At 38.5% G+C, this 12,719-nt stretch overlaps 1 protein-coding gene across 3 annotated transcripts in view; it reads left to right on the top strand.

Annotated features, from left to right (window-relative positions):
- Nucleotides 1–12,719, top strand: part of PLCL2 (phospholipase C like 2) — a 173,389-nt gene that overhangs the window by 66,484 nt on the left and 94,186 nt on the right. The window contains exon 1 of one of the 3 annotated variants that reach the window (XM_036266273.1): nt 10,464–10,573. The exons of the other annotated variants lie outside the window; for them this stretch is intronic. The gene's annotated coding sequence lies outside the window, so the exon portion shown is untranslated. Of the gene's footprint in view, nt 1–10,463; nt 10,574–12,719 lie in introns of those variants that run through there. 3 annotated transcript variants of the gene reach the window in all.

The following is a 12,719-nucleotide window of genomic DNA, read 5'->3' on the forward strand; positions in this document are numbered from 1 at the left end:
TCTATGAATATGATTATCTATTTCTGTACCAGTACCATCCTGTTTTAATTAGTATATCTTCACAATGTTTTTATTGATGTCTGGTAGGGCAAGACCTTTGTTCTTTCTTTTTGAGATGGCCTCAGCTATCTTGTATGTTTATGCATTTGCTTGAATTTTTTTATATCAGCATGTCCAATTCCTTGCAAATTCCATTTGGTATTTTGTTAGGGATTACATTACATTAAAAATTAATTTGGGGCCCTGGCCAGTTTGGCTCAGCGGTTAGAGCGTCGGCCTGCGGTCCGGAGAGACCCGGGTTCGGTTCCCGCTAAGGGCACGTACTTCGGTTGCAGTTTGTCCCTGGCCCTGGTTGGTCGTGCGGGTGGCAGCCACTCGATGTGTCCCTTCACATCAATGTTTCTCTCTCTCTCTCCCTTCCTCTCCCTCCCTCCCACTCTATCTGTACAAAAAGTGGAAAAATGTCCTTGGGTGAGGATTAAAAATAATAAATAAAAATAAAAATTAATTTGGGGAAAAATACAGTCTTTATAAATTAAGGCCTCCCATCCATTGACAAGATGTATCTCTTCTTTGATTACTTTATGTTCTTAAGTTAAGTTTTATATATTTTTTTCATAACAGTCTCATATGTCAGACATTTTCAAGTTGTTATTTTGAGTGGGATTTAGTTCTAAGTTTTTCTAATTGATCATTGCTAATGTATATAAAAGCTAATTAATTTCTGTTTTTCATCTTGTATTTGACCTTGCTGACATCCTTATAGATCTAATAGTTTGACAGTTGGTTCTCTTAACCTTATGTAGACAAATTTAAAAATCTGCAAATAATGACAATTTTGTGTCTTTTACACACACACACACACACACACACACACACACTCTCTCACACATATACATATATATCTTACTTTTTTCTTGAGATACTGCTTTGACTAGTACAAGTATTATTCTTGTCAATTGGGATACTTCTAGAATTTCATCATTACATAAAAAGTTTACCATTCGTTTCTCATAGATTCCCTTTATTAGGTTAAGGAAATTTTCTACTTCTAGTTTATTAAGAGCCTTACCATTAATGTGTCTTTTAATTTTATCAGTCCTTTTCTATGCAATAATTAACACAATCATATGATTTTTCTCCTTTAATCTGTTAACATAGTAATTGTCTTTATAGAATTTTATCTTAAAATTTCCTGAGAAATAGGTTATTTTGTTTATTTTTTTAATTTACTCATATTGATTATATATTATATATAGATTATATATTATCCAAATTTAAAAAAAAAAAATTTTTTTTTTATCCTCACCCGAGGATATTTTTCCATTTTTTGTACAGATAGAGTGGGAGGGAGAGAAAGAGAGAAACTTCGATGTGAAGGGACACATCGAGTGGCTGCCACCCGCACGACCAACCAGGGCCGGGGACATAAGTACGGCCGGCAACCGAAGTACGTGCCCTTAGCGGGAACCGAACCCGGATCTCTCCGGACCGCAGGCCAACACTCTAACCGCTGAGCCAAACCGGCCAGGGCTATTATCCGAATTTTAAAAAATAGTAGTTCTATTATTTTTCTTTTTAAAATTTATTTTGTTAAAGATTTACGTGTTTTATTTGTCCTTGAAAATTACCAAGTCAAGAAAATTCTTGATTTCTCATTTATCTGTCTCTTCTTATATCTTTATGAACTGCTCTTTCCTATGTGTTTATTTTATTTCTCTTTTTCTATCTTCCTGAAATTAAAATTTAGGCCACTCATTTTTTTTAAATTTTTTTTTTTTTTTTTAATCCTCACCCGAGGATATTTTTTCCATTTTTTTGTACAGCTAGAGTGGAAGGGAGAGAGAGGAAGGGAGAGAGAGAGAGAAACATCGACGTGAAGGGACACATCGAGTGGCTGCCACCCGTACGACCAACCAAGGCCGGGGACAAACTGCAACCAAAGCACGTGCCCTTAGTGGGAACCGAACCCGGGTCTCTCCGGACAGCAGGCCAACGCTCTAACCGCTGAGCAAAACTGGCCAGGGCTAGGCCACTCATTTTTTATTGTTTATATTTTCTAAACTGGCATCTAAGACTGTTTCCATTTTCCTAAGTGCCCCTTTTTCCAGCAGCCCAGAGTTCTTACGATTCATTTTCACACAGTTGGGGATTTCCATTTTGATTTGTGGGGTTTTGTTTGTTTGTTTTGTGTTTTATCCTAAAAGATTTGTGGATGTTTTAAAATTTCTACATGTGTAGGATTCTTTTGGTTATGCCAATCTTTCCAATGATTTGCTCTGTATATTTGTCTTGGGAATGTTTTTTCAGTGCTCATTTGTGGCCTAAATATAGGATCACTTTTTGTGAGTATGCTAAGAACTAATGCTTGTTAAATTTACGTTCAGATTCTCTCATCTCTATTTTTCTGTCCTTTATTTGATCATTTCTGCTGGAAAAGAAAGTCTGGTGAAAGTGTCTTCATGGTCACCACTTTGTCAATCAAATATGCTGGTATTCCAGGTCAGGAACAATTTTGCAAAAAATAAGAAAGGACATGGTTCTGGTTTTATAAGTATAAAGTTCAGTCCAAACACAGTTAACTGTCAAATCCTAAGGAAGTGAAACATCCTCTATGTATTTAACAGATGACAGAAACCTAACAACTTGGTACTGCAAAGATCTCATTCATTATTTTAAAATAAAGAACATGTTCTAACTACTCTTAGGACTTCTTCCAACCTAACTGAATTCTCAGAGGTGCAGTCAAAGATGCTTTTCTGCATAATTTATAATAATGAAAAACCAGAAGTAAATGTCCAATAATAATAGCAAACAAACGAAGAGATGTTGTGTGTACTTTAAAAATCATTTAAAAAAATATTTAAGATTTTGTGGGGGAATTATTCCTGATGTCTTTATTTAACATATCAGGATATAAAATAGCATATGGTATAATTACTTGTTGAGAAAAGCAATATATGTACATTAAATGTATGCATAGAATAAAAGGTTATTTTTAACAATTACCTCTTGAATGATGGTGTGCATATTTTCATTTTATTTTTTATATTTAGCTATGTTTTCAACATTTTTACAATAATGATTTTTTAATAATAAAATGTGTGTCTTTGGAGGCATCTTTGATCAAATAATTTTTGGTTTTGGTCTAGTATGTATGTAAGCTAAAATCAGGAGAGTGCTAATTGGAATCTCTAGCATTTATTTATATATTTATGTTAATCCTTACCCAAGGATATTTTTTCCATTGATTTTTAGATAAAGTGGAAGGGAGGGAGAGAGAGAGAAAGAGAGAGAGACATTGATGTAAGAGAGACACATAGATCAGTTGCCTCCAGCATGACCCCAACCAGGGCCAGCGATCTGGGGCTCAAACCTGCAACCCAGGTATGTGCCCTTGACCGGGAATCGAACCAGAGACCCTTCAGTCCTTGGGTCGATGCTCTAATGGCTGAGCCAAACCAGCCAGAGCAGAATTTAGCTTTCAAGGTAGAAGTGCTGTAAGTGATTATGGCAGATTTAATCTAAAATATACTCAATGAAGTTTAAATGAAAATAATATCTAATGAGCAAAGAATAAAAAGACTGGTACATTTTATGTTGGAGAGTGTGAAGGAGGAAATAGGTGTTTTATCTGCTGGTGGTAGTAGTGTTAGGCAACTATGATGAGCAGTTGAGCAACATGTGTCTAAATTTTGAATACCTATATTATTTTATCCAGAAAGTTCCCTGCTATGAGTTAAGCCTACAGCAATTATAAAAGTAAAGAAGGATTTCACTGAGTACTGTTTATAATAGTGAAAAATGGAAGAAAAAATTCTAATATTTATCAGTATGGAACTGATCAAATAAATTGTGTTATATCTAATCAAGGAAATATTATACAAACCTTAAAAAATAATGTAAAATATCACATTAGTTTCCTCTTTACAACATAATGATTTGACACTTGCTACACTGTGAAATGTTCACCACAATAAGTCCAGTTAGCATTTGTCACCATATATGACAATTTAGGAATTTCTTACTTCAGTGAATTAGTGCTACTTTAACAGACATTTATTCTATACAAGTCGATAATCCCAAGGTGGATGTTTCATTTGTCTGAGAAAGGAATTAGGTGGGTAAAATTAGTAACATTAGTGCAAACTTAAAACTGCAGGAGTTCCTATGAAATTTATAATGTTTACACCATTGTATCTTTCATACTAGATATAAGTCTATGGAGGTGACAAATAATTCTTCAGGGGATTTTTTATTTATGGATCACAAACAAGTATCATATAAAGTTAAAAAGATCTGAGCAGATATTTAAAGTTTGAGTTGATTTCTCATGTTCATTTAATGTACCTGATGAATTTGAAAATGCCTGTTAATTCATACAGTATTAAGCTCCAATTTTCCATCAATGGCTTTTATATTTCTTGAGCAGTTCTGTTATCCCTTCTTTGAATGCTTAGCTTTCCAAGCCAACCTTAGAAAAGGATGAGTAATAAATCACTAATTGTAGGTAATTATGAAGCTATAAAAATGTTACATTAATACAGCTTGCATACTCAGTGTCTGACTACTTTTATGCTTTGTTTCTGGTATCTGAAAATGTCCTTTGTGTACAGTAAATGTGGGTACAGTGTTCAAAGTAAAACTGTAATAAAGCAAATTAGAAATACAAGTAAAAGTTGCAAAAACAATTGTTTGTAGTTCATTCCCTGAAACTTACTTGATAGGTTAAGCCATTGTTATCTTTGGGATCACTGGCAGATAATTGAAATGAGTGACCTGTTGAATATTGAGTTAAATTTCTGATTCTAAGATTATAAAGAAGAAAAACGAAATAAAGCTACTGGCCTAAAATAACGTCAAACTCTTTTATATAAAAAGTAAAGTCGCCCTGGCCGGTTTGGCTCAGCGGTTAGAGCGTTGGCCAGCGGTCCGGAGAGACCTGGGTTTGGTTCCCGCTAGGGGCGTGTACCTCCGTTGCAGTTTGTCCCCAGCCCTGGTTGGTCATGTGGGTGGCAGCCACTCGATGTGTCCCTTTCACGTTGATGTTTCTCTCTCTCTCTCTCTCTTCCTCTCTCTCCCTCCCACTCTATCTGAACAACAACAACAAAAAATGGAAAAATGTCCTACGGTGAGGATAAAAAAAAAAAAAAAGTAAAGTCACTGTGGCTAGTTTCGCAAGACTTCCACTTTTAATCACTTATAAACTCATACATTAGTTTTTTGTCTTACTCTGTTCTTCAATTCTAAGCTATACCTAAGCTGGTAATTAGTTTTCAGTGAGTATTTGTTTAATAAACTGTTCAGAATGCACACCTGTGTCAGGAGCACTGCTGTGGAAGCTAGGTTTGGGGAACTGCAGGATGAGGCTTCTGGTTCCCGTTAGCTTTGCCCCCGCCCCCTCCGCTGCCATGGAGAGATACTGGGACTTCCGTAGATCTCTCCTCCTAACTCCCTCCCCCCTTTATTGGGGTTAGTATCTTTGTACTCTGTTTTTCACTATGAAAGCTTAACTCTAGATTTGTCTCATCGGTGCTTCAGACCGTCTTTGGCTTTGTTTATATCTGCCCATCTGCCCATTTAAATGCAGAGAGAGGGGAGTCTCCACTCGGCAACTGGGCTGACCCCTGCACCTACCTGATGGCATCACTCCTGCCCACCTCAGCTCTTACTTCCACGTGTGCCCTCACTCTCCCCAGGATCTTCCTTCCATCCCTCTGAACTCAGCTGCACACGAGCCTCTCGGTCATAATATTATGTGCCTTTTGACTCCTATTCTCTCTTGCTTCTTTTTACTCTGAAATATATTGAATGGGTGGTTCATGCCCGCTATCTCCCAGATTCTCCAAACTGATTTTCATTTCCACGATCTACTCAACAACTTCTTTCTAAAGTGCTACCTTGATCTTTATATTGCAAAATCCAAAGGTCTCCTGTTCATTATTTCTCGCTTTGGCCTTTCCACAGCACTAAGGTTGCTGACGGTGCCTTTCATGAGAATTTTTTTCCCCTTGGTTTTTCCTCATAGTATTCATCGTAATTCTTCTACCTTTATAGCCAGTTCTTCCCAGCTTGCTCTGCGGGTTCTTTTCCCCTCTGTTGTGTGACAGTAGGTATTCGTTACAGCTGTGCCTCGGCCCACACTCTCTATTCCTGTTTTCTCCCGGGAGAGATGTAATAAGCAGCAGATAACATGGCTCAGCAACGGCTTCAGCATTGTCCTGTCCTTGAACACTTACCTGGCTCTCAGTACTGTATCCCACCTGTGTTCAGAACTTCTTCAGTTAGACACACCCACTCAACTAGAGAACTTGTGATTCTTTAGGTGAAAATAAAGTCATCTTCTCCATAAAACTAGTTAATGTATAAAAATTCTTTGTTTCAACAAAGCACCATCATTATTCTGACCTCTTAAATGGCACCACCTTGACTAGTGATTTAGCTGAAAAAATCTAGAAGTCTCTCTTAACTCACCCATCCTGTTATCCTCTATGGAGTTGTGTGCAGATGTCAGTTCACCCTGCACAGTGCCCCCACCTCGGTCCATCTCACCTAGCCTGGCCTTCGGACCGCAGATTCCTCCAGGCCTGATGACGCATTCTAAACAGCACTATATCATATAGTTAGGAGAACCTTAAGGGTAGAATCCATGTTTGTATATCATAGTAGCTCCCTGGTGTCTAGTATCTTAGTACTGAGCCTCATACATAATGGGCATCGTTCATTTAAAAAATGCAGAAGTCTTCCAAGTTCAGGGCACTGTGCTAGATGTTGAAATATCCATTGAATATGTATTTTTCAAGTGAATTATTTCACAACACTTTACATTGTGATTTGTATTTTTTTTCCCCTGATTGAATCAAAGGGAAATGATTTTAAACTATTTCATCCTAGAACATACTCCTGTATTTACTCCTTGACCCAGTTTCTGTGATTTGCCTCAGTTTACCTTTCTAGTCTTAGCTCTTCCTGTTCCCCTCCCACAGCTTGCAGTCAGTCCATGCCAGACCAGCGGCCCTTCATAGTCACCCCCAGAGCATTTCCACTCTTTGATGTTCCTTTCACCCAAATGCCCTTTCTTAGCAGTTTCTTTTATTTTTACCCATTCAGATCAATTATTCAGTAGATGACAAGCTCAGGTACCTACCCAAGACCCTGTGCTCCCTGTATTCAGACCATCACAGCCCTTTTGTAACTTCTCTTGGTGTCTTACCACTTACGTGTTTATTTCTTGTAGCCTCTGTACTGAAAGCTTCTGGAGGCAGGATCTGCGTCTCGCTCCATGTTGTTTCCCTGCTCAGGACTTTGCACTTGGCGGGTGTTAATGAGGCAGAACTCGCTAGCGCCTCCAGCAGGCCTTGCGTTCTGTTTGATACACGTTAGGAATTTTGTCAGCCACTATTTTATTTTGAGCTGATTATCCAGTTTCTGGACAGTTTCAGACTTTGTCTTTCTTTTTGTATTTGGAATGTAGTCAGAGGACAGAAGAAGAAATTAAGATCCTTCCTACCCCTTTTATTGTTGATAAGAATGTAGTTAACAACAACAACAAAACAAAACAAAAAATGTGATCATTTGAAGGTTTAAAATGAATGGCTGCAAGACAGATTAAAAGTTATTAGTGACTTCTTCATCAGTGGACCTCGTTTTCATCAACACTCACAAATTGGGTATTGCTGCTTTGCTCTGGGGCCAGTGACAGCGATCTGAAACTTCATTTTCCTTATTTCTCACATTAGCTGCCACTTAGGAACTCTGTCCAGTAAGGCAAAAGGGGAGGGCAAGGAAGAAGGTCTAATGGGATATGAAAAAGGGGCGGGCAGGAGCCTGCCTTCATTTCTTTTGCAGTTCAAAGAGTTTGGGTCTAGCCTAGATATTACCACTAACAGGGAGAAAACTGTTCAGCTGTGGGGGAGTACTGGCAGCCAGAATGTTCTTGGGGATGTAATGATGTAAGGACATTCTTACAAGCTTATTAGTGTTCTTGCCATAGAGGCATTGGCACACTCAGATGCCAGGCGACATTGTGTCAGTGCAACAAGCCCAGAATCCTAGCAACAATTTTAAATGTTGGAAACTTATGGAAAAGGATTCCTTTCACATCAGGAAGTGCTGTTGGTGGAGAGGAACACAGATCTTGTCCTTTGTCAACGCTTAGGAAAACGCATGTATATTTTCCTTTTGGTCAGCTCTTGCTGTTCTGCTAGAGGTACTTACCCAAAGAGAGGGCTGTCAAGAAAAGAGAAGTCTAAGGAATGATGAAGTCTTATTTTTGGAGTGTTCACTCTTTTATGGCATCAGCAATTTGTTTTGCTATTGCCGTATTTACATTTGAATGGTATGCCTCTGGACCATTATAAGCCTAAGTAGGAGTCTCTATATTTAACTAATATTTCAAAATAACCTAATGATGTGAATTATATGTTGTAGGGGGCAAAGGCCACATTTATTTTGTGATTAAAAGCCTCAATTAGCTCTAAGGCATGAGCTCTCATTTCTTTTAGTTCTGATGGACATGTTCCGCTCTCTCTCCAGGGTATTTTGCATGATGAACTCTATTTGCAATTTGTCCTAATTTGAACTACCACTTTGCAAAAGTAAAATTTATCAGGCTACTCTTATTACAATTGCTATAATTTGCGTTTTCTGGAAATAGGTTTATTTAAAGAATATAATATCGATAATATACTTATCAAGTAGCAAAAGAAAGAAAGAAAAAAGCATGTTTCCCCCAGTTTACTTTCCTTTTTAATTTAAGCAAATGTTGTATACAGTTAGATTTTTCAAAATAATAACACTTTAAAGTTTTATGTTGAGGGTTTGGGAAAAGAAAACCAACAGTAATCCCCTGACTAGAGTGGTTAATCCATTTTCATTTTTACTGTCTCTGAGAAACGAACAGTTGCAGTATTACTAGAGCCTGGATTTCACAGTGCTCTCTGTCTGAGAACCATATGATCCGAGCTTAGTTTCTGCAAGTTAGTCTCAGCAAGGACTTTTGTTTGCTTAATGTTGCCAGACAGTAAAATATGTGTAACCCTGTGTGTTGCAACGTGTGACTTTTGTTTGCAGCCCGTTTACCTCAGGTGTGTGGTGACATCTTATCTTGAAGCTTGTTTCAGATGTTCCTTTTTTTTTTTTCAGCCCAAATTGTGCTCTTTTATATTATGCTGTCACCATATGTCACTTCAGAGTCTCTGTAAATAAGCAGGATACATGCTTCTAAAAATGTTTCCTGGTTAACAGATAGGTTCATCCCTACGGCAGGGGTGCAGAGGAGGGACACCTGAGGCGGAGATGGCACCGGTCCCAGCCTGGAACCCTCCAGTACGTTAGGGAGCTCAGGCACCTGCGAGGCCCCCGTGACTGTCCAGCTGCAGGGCTGTATCTTCCCCAGGCTGTAAAACTAAGACCTGTTCTCCATGGGTGCCTTTCCCCCTTCATTCAGCCTCTGGCCTCTTTTCATTTCACCAGTTTATTGAGGCTTTTGCAAGTTTTTAGTGATGGTTGTTTAGTCCCCCTGAGAAGTCCGTGAGAGCTTCTGGGCCACAGCTGACCATTTTTGTTCTCTCTTCCTGCTTTGAGGTGGTGTTGTTTTCGGGTGGAGGGGATGGCGTTTATCATCGTACATGCAGCACTTGGCACTTAGCACGTTTATCAAAACCCAGGAATGTGGCCCAAAGCAAAGACAGAAATGCACATTTCTGGGCAGAGGGTTTTCCAGCCATTTTGAATTGAAAAGCAAGTGTCAGGAGCAGAGCCTGGGACCGGTGTTGTTTGGACCTGCCTGGGTTAGTTCGGTGGTTAGTTCTAGCAGTTGGTCCTCTCTTTCCCGCTACTTCGGAGCCCCTTGGCGCAGGGGGCTGACTACCTTGGTGAACAGCGTGGACCACTCCTGCTCCTGTGCCAGGCCTTCTTCTCTCTGTTCCTCAAAGGAGAGATGCTGTTCTACAGACTCACAGGTTCTTCCCACAAAATTTTAAAAGTTAGAAGAAGAAAGCCATCATGCAGGTTTCCAAAAATGAAATCCATTCTTCCCTGTTTAGTGACAAAAACAAACTTATTTTCACCCTTTAGTCTATTTTTATTTCTATATAACTGTGTCTTCACCTTTCTGTGTTCTATGTCTATACTAATCGGTTACTTTACCATTCGTGGCCTTTGCTCTGAGTTGGTTTTCCATGGTAGTGGCACATTTTTATACGTCTTTAACTTGTGTTATTTAAAGATGATAAAAAGCATATACTTAAGAACATTTTGGGAAAAAATAATCCCTCTAGGTCTCATTCCTTCCACACAGCTATTTTCGCTAAGGTATATTGCCTTCCAGTTGTACACATAGCCAGCACAGACAGCTGTTATTAAAGAGGGTTTTTTGTTTGTTCAGGGTCTAACTGTCATGATCCATCCACAGTCTCTAATTCAGTCTCCTTTGGATTTATAAAATGCTCAGCCCAGTTTCAAAGCCTGCGATTCGTGGCCGTGGTTCAAGGCAGAGCTAATTGGCTCCTGTGGGGGAAATGGCCTGTACGGGATAAGAGCTTCTGTGTCTTTAGAACCACGCTTCAACCAAGTAAGTTGGCCCAAATTATCCACCACTGACTGATTCATTTTATAGTGCTAGTAATGCCTAATTTAAACTGAGATGATTTTAATTGGAACAGAGAAATTCTCATTGTAACGACTTTTTCTGTTTTATCCAGAGAACTATTCCAAAACATATGTAAGATATTGTTCGAGCAAGTTCTTATTCCTGAGTTGATGGTAAATGTTTCCAAGGCTTCCATTGCATTTTCAGTCACACTCGCAAATGGAATGATTTTGGACCTCAGTGTGGTCAGCAGCAGACTGCGTTTTTCTGTATATTGTGGCACTTAGTCAAAATGTGAAAGCTATTTATTTTCAATCATTTAGATAAATTGTTATTTACAACCAAGACAGAAAATGGAATAATTCTAAGGTGTCTGCCAATAGCCATGTTAGTCTTTTCATACTTGAATATACGGAGGATATTTCTTTTCTAATATGCAGTTTAAATAGTAGGGCCCCACCAGTTGGTATTGATACTAGTTAAGAGAAATGAGGAATGGTAACAGATATGTGATTTTTTAAAAGAAGAAATAAGAGTCTAGTAATTCTAAGAATAAAAATAACATACTGCCCAGCTGGTGTGGCTCAGTTGGTTGAGTGTCATCTCACACACCCGGAGGTCACCAGTTTGATTCCTGGTCGGGGCCATGCCGGAGTTCTAGGCTCGATCCTCAGAAAGGGGCATGCAGGAGGCAGCCAATCAATGTTTCTCTGTCATTGATGTTTCGGTCTCTCTTTCCCTCTCCCTTCCTCTCTCTGAAAACAATAAAAACATATTAACAAACAATAACAGACCACTAGCTAATTTTTCTTGAATCTTCCTTTTTATTTCAGCTTTTTGATTTTGCTTAGTAGACTGGAATTTTTGGAAAATGAGATTTTATTAAATGAGATTTTATTAAATAAACCATTTCCCTGGTTATTTGATTATAAGTCTTTCTGTGTGGGCAGGAGTGTCAGAGTTTGTTTTTTCTATATGAATCTTTTTAAGGTTTACCTCTTTCAGTAACATACTTGGCTTCTTTCTGGTCTTCATAAGTTAGAAAACGAGTAATAATAATTCATAATTGACATGGAAAGAAAGAAGAGGATGTTATCAATAGGAGAAAAGGTCTTAAATCATACCCACTCCTAACAATGTTAGGCATAAATAGATTATATAAAAGAAGCTAAGATTGACTGCTTTCCTGAAGCACAAATGCAAGTGATTCATTCCTGATCTTTGGACATTCCTGATTTGTATGTCATTTGCAAAGAGAACTTTTCATGGAATTTATTTTTTTTAAATATTTTTTCTTTATTGATTTTAGAGAGAGGAAAGGAGAGAGAGAGAAACATCGATGAGAGAGAACATTGATTGGCCGCCTCCTGCATGCCCTCCACTGGGGATCAGGCCCACAACCTGGGCATGTGCCCTGACCGGGAATCGAACTGGCGACATCTTGGCACATGGGTCGACGCTCAACCGTTGAGCCACACTGGCTGGGCAGAATTTCTTTAATTACTTCTTGTCTTCAGTAAAGTATGCAGTAACTTGACCTCTATATGTTTTAGTTATTTTAAGACTCAGAAGTCCTAGAAAGCCTTTAGGTTGGGAATCGTGGCTTCACTCTGGGGCCATAACTCCCGGGCCATGCTTCTACATTGGCTTCTAATCACGTACGTTTGAAATAGGTATTTCTGCCATCTCTGCTATAGAGTATTGTAACCATTTATAGTACTGCCACAGTATTTGGCTGACAATGATTAATAATTGTTTATTGGATTTAATTAAACTGAAAGCCAAAATAGAAAGCATAAAAATGGCCTAGCTTATGCTGAAGTTAACAATATATTTGATGAGTGTAATATTCCATTATTTTACATATTGAAACAATGGAAGTTAAAGGTGAGGGTGACTTCTGGCTTATTATTCTAATTTAGTGTATTTCCCTAGGGAACTGAGAGTCATATGGCTGTGTCTACGCTTAATTTGTGTACTCCGTGTGCTTGTGTGTCCACAAAGGGGGCACATGAAAAGGATTTGGGACTGTTGCCTCTGTATGACCTGTGCTTGGGCACTGCCAAGAGGAGTGACAGTATCCACTCTGCAGTGACCTAGAAGGCCACTTTTACTTTGTATAAACTCA

Source organism: Molossus molossus, unplaced genomic scaffold (genome assembly GCF_014108415.1).
Source record: "Molossus molossus isolate mMolMol1 unplaced genomic scaffold, mMolMol1.p scaffold_m16_p_18, whole genome shotgun sequence".
Taxonomy (NCBI): domain Eukaryota; kingdom Metazoa; phylum Chordata; class Mammalia; order Chiroptera; family Molossidae; genus Molossus; species Molossus molossus.